Genomic DNA, 4,533 nt, shown 5'->3' on the forward strand with positions numbered 1-4,533 from the left:
TCGTCGCAACGCCGTACACCCCACCTACATCCCCTACCGATTTAGGGTTAGTGCAGTGCTGGTGGGAAGCGCCGCCACCACTTCGCCCACTACTCTCTGCCATCACCGGCCACCGTCACCATGGCCTGCACCGGTGGCTCCTCGAGCCACAAGCAGAAGGTAAGAACTACCGGAATATCCAGCCTAACCGATCCCGATATTTGGAGAGGTGAACAAAATACCTATCTTTTCTTGCCATCTAGGAGAGCTGCTAAGTTACTAATTTTGTAGAATCGACGCTTGTGTTTAACAGGTATTTGTGTGTATAACTACCTCTAACCAATAGAAAATACAATTACCGAAGCACCTATGCTTCTTACTTGGGTACATGATGATGTGGTTATACTGTCCCTCTGTAAGCACCCCGTATAAGCATGTTTAATTGTGGGTATCCTAATGGCTCGATCTTTCCTTGTATAGCTTCATCTGGTCGTACAAAACACTGGATATTCTTCATACCATGATAATAATGTGTTTCTTATCTTATATTGATATAAATAGAAAGAAAGAAAGAAAATTCGGACAAGATCAAATCTGTTCTCACCTGAAATGAATGTATGTGGCTGTCACAGTCTCACAGAACCACTCGCCTTCCACATAGCAGCAGTGCTGATATGTGGATTGTGGTTATGGATATTAGGTGCTTAAGATAAGCTGATATTTGGATTGTGGATATGGGCAAGGTACTTAAGATGAGCTAATTGGTTACTGGGGATTTCCTCGTTCCAGGAACTGAAACTTTGAGAGCACCATGCAGGGGTTGCAGGCCTGCTGGGAACATTTCACACCTCTTAGCCTCCAATTTATAGACAACATATAATTAGACCATGTGAAGTGAAGCTTTTGCCTCATTGCACAGAACATCTTGTGGACAGTATCCAGTGCAATCACGGGGAGAACCGACGCCCCTAAATTGGATTTTGTTAGATGCTACTACTTTAGAAACCACCGAGACTACAAACAGGATCTCTACCTTGCTGGCAGGCTTACAAGCGCAAGAAGTTGCTCGTTGATCTTTCTTGCATCAGAAATGCCAAAAAACATTGCCTTCAGGTGCTTATCAGAAAATAGTGGAACTAGCACATGCAACAATAGTAATCCATGGGATGGGAAGAACAAAGATCCAAAATAAATCAATCGAGCTCGAAATACAACTGTGCAGAGAAATGAGGCCCACATCACTACATCACTGTAGCTGCTTTGATCAATCCGTGCACCATGTCCACCGCAGGCCTAGCGTGGAGCATCATTCACAGGGATCACGGGTGGTACTGCTTACTAATGAGGCCAAGAAGCTCAGCTTAAGCTGTGCCGATGTGTAGGCTGCATTATTGTCCTTGCTTTCCAGGTGTTCAACTGCAGTCAGTTTTGGCTGATGCTCCTGCTACAGGGTGAGGTACATACTGGCCTCTGTGCTGCCCGTACCTGTTGGATTCCTCTCTGTTATTCACACAACATATTTTCATCACTATTAGGGATTTGAATCTGTGCTTCTCAAGATTTTACTGTGTTTATTTACATGCACTGGAGTGAGTATCACGGCCAATGTGGATAGCATTGTCACTCATGGGTGGTGGAGAACCGGAGAAGGAAATGCAGTGTCTTGCCATCCTGCAACAGTTGCGACTTGTAGACATCCTTGTCATGAAGGTTTGTCTGATGTGGAGTGGTCTTGTCATCTCAATCTGCAAGGGCATGTGAACAAGATAGATAGGTCGAAAATCTTGTAGGGAAGTGTAACAAAAGTTTGTGGTGCAAAATTTTGGTACGCATCTCATGAAGCTTTTCCTTGCAGGCATGTTTCTCGTGCTCCATTCTTGACGGTGACAGGGAGGTAGCGGGCATCCAAGACACTCAAAAGCCCGGAGAGAGAACGCAATGCCATGGCCAGCACAAAAGGCAGGCGATGAAGAAAAGGTATATAATATTCTGAGTGCCATGGACATTTACAGCATGCTTATGAATGATTCTGCATCCTGGAAAGATGATCTCTGCACTGCATGTGATAATTATGCCAGTGTAGTGTATGGTGGTGATAAGCTAACCCTACAAGGAGCACTCCCAAGATCGGATCCAGTCCACCACCAGGCTTGATCAAAGTATGCCATCTTTCATTCTTCCAGATTCATCAAAATTTATAAAGCTGTAGTACTGATACCCATGCATGCATGTCAGCATGTGTTGTTGCAACTCTGGTCATGTTGCTGCATCATTCATGGCGGGTTTAGCGGCTGGAGTGTAGATCTAAGTTCATTCCAAACGAAAACCGAAGAGCATGAATACGGCTGCCTAGTTGCTGCCGTGCTGCCCTTTTAATAATGGAGATGCCAGATCCCTGGCCTGTGCTCACTTTTACTACTACGCACTACTACATGATGTGCATGTCCCTTTCCAGGAAAGCTGAGATGATTGATCGGGGTTTGCTTGTCCTGGGGATAAGGATTCATGATTTTCTGGGTCAACACGTAAAAGTGTGAAATCCTTGGTAGCAACTTTTATGTTTCACTTTGAAATTCTCATGTTTCAGACCTCTTTGAGCATCCATCCACTGGTTATCTGATCTGCAGAACACCATATTGATTGGGTAGACGCGTAGTACGCGGTGCAGCTCGCCAGCATGGAGCTGACTCACTCTTTTGTCCTGCTGCAGCCATGATCTTCTCTGGAGCACTTCTACTGTATGTGGTTACGGTCTGAACAGAGTCTTCTTTTTTCGTGCTTCGAGTATGCAAAAAATGTCAGATTTGTCAATTCTGGCGGTCTTGTTGCAAAATAAATGCATTTTTGTATTGCTGTGAACACCCACGACGGGGTGTGCTCATTGGTAATACAATCTTGTGAATTTAACTGCTCGTACGTCCTACACATTGCTCTCCTACACGACGGGGTGTGCTCTTCATGTTCTCTGTGGCTGGATTGGATCTCGCATTCAATGAACTCTGAATTTTCTGCGGAAGGCGTGTATTAAATGGAGATGGCCGTGAGAAGTGGCTGAGCAACTGAAGACTGACAGACAGATACAGGTATAGTTTCTTATTTGCCAGAACTGTCTTGATGATTACTTGCTCCAGGTTCAGGTCCATGTTCGAGCCGGTAGCACTTGCCTTCCTCGCGCTGTCTCACGTGCTTGTAGCACGTGTTTTTTTACCTCTTGCAGATCGGGATGCGCACCGGATCGGGATCCCAGTGCGATCTCGCGGGGAATGAAACTCTGCATCCGGATTCCAGCGATCGAGGTTCGCTCCATCTGGACCGTCCATCTAATTCTCTTGATCGGATGTGCGGAGGCTAGCATGATAAAGCTCTGCTGGGAACCTCCTCTTAATTCCCTTGTCTCTGTAGCTCCGCATGTTAGTACGGGTGATTTGACAGGAACTCACATGGTCCGGCCGCAGAGATCTTGTGATCCTCCTGTCACTCAGTTCAGTCAGTTGGCTTCACTCCAGTTTGTGGGCGAGAAGCCTCGAATCATAGGATTTTTTTTTCAGTTTTCTTCTTTATGGAATGATTATAAAATTCTACGACTGCTATGTTTTTGGCGCTGGCGCGTCGGGTAAATGGTGTTTCCATAAGCATATCTGCTGTTTTGCCAATCAGATCCTTCTTATCTTAGCGGTGCTGCGGATTTGGTGTGGATGCAAAAATGTTGGCCTAGCATGGCAGGGGCCCCCTCGTGTTAGTCCGGTGGCAGTAGGGTCCTGTCCGCAAAATCCAAAGGAACAAGCACAAGCCGGAGACGGTGATGCTGCCATGCTGGAGTGGGTGATGGACAACAGCCTACAGAATTTGACAAAATTGCCGAGCACCACCACGTGGGAAGGAACAAAGTTTCAGGTGGCCCCGCCCCCACGGCGCCTTAGCCGTGCAATCTTGTCCGTGTCTCTAGGAGTCGTCCAGCTGACGATGAGCGGCGAGCGATGGCGCCATGCACATCCAACCGTCCAGCAAGCAAGGTGAAGACTTTTACAAGTTTTTCTAGGAAAGGCTTTCATGACTAGCTTTACTAATATCAAATAGAGAAAATTCCTTATTTGGCCCTTTCTTAAAAAAGGAAGCAAATTTTAAGAAAGGGTCAAATAAGGAATTCTCTCTATCAAATAATAGTTACATCGTTTGCTAAGAAGCTAGAAAGAAAATTGGAGGTGCGTCCAACCACACAGACGGTGGATCAACACGGCCCTGCTGCGCGAGCACTTGAGCTGCCATATTAGACTCACTAGCGGATCCAGTGGGTGCCCTGACACCCCCCATAGTTTGTCTAATTTTATGTGTATTATAGGATTAAAAAATGCTAAACTGATAATTTTTAAGGTTATATATGACATTTTTGTTGTGAGTGTAAGGTTGGCACCCCCATGGTTCATGGTCTAGGTCTGCCACTGATTAGACTCTCTATTACAATGCTTAATAAGAACCTTCCCAAACTCCCGTAGTAAGCTCCAACATTCATCAAGTATAGGTGTTGCAGTCATTGAATGCCCAATGTTCAACTTT

The 4,533-nt window shown here is 45.7% G+C and overlaps 1 long non-coding RNA gene across 2 annotated transcripts; it reads left to right on the forward strand.

Annotated features, from left to right (window-relative positions):
• LOC120965077 (uncharacterized) lies at positions 1–3,614 on the forward strand. 2 transcript variants are annotated; one of them, XR_005757227.2, is made up of 6 exons: positions 1–159; positions 1,271–1,689; positions 1,835–1,956; positions 2,058–2,138; positions 2,215–3,062; positions 3,197–3,614. It is a non-coding gene; the product is annotated as an uncharacterized lncRNA (long non-coding RNA). The 2 variants fall into 2 exon arrangements; XR_005757228.3 differs by having other exon boundaries at positions 4–159; positions 2,690–3,062.
• Positions 3,615–4,533: the final 919 nt, after the last annotated feature.

This window comes from Aegilops tauschii, chromosome 5, assembly GCF_002575655.3.
Source record: "Aegilops tauschii subsp. strangulata cultivar AL8/78 chromosome 5, Aet v6.0, whole genome shotgun sequence".
Classification (NCBI taxonomy): Eukaryota; Viridiplantae; Streptophyta; class Magnoliopsida; order Poales; family Poaceae; genus Aegilops; species Aegilops tauschii.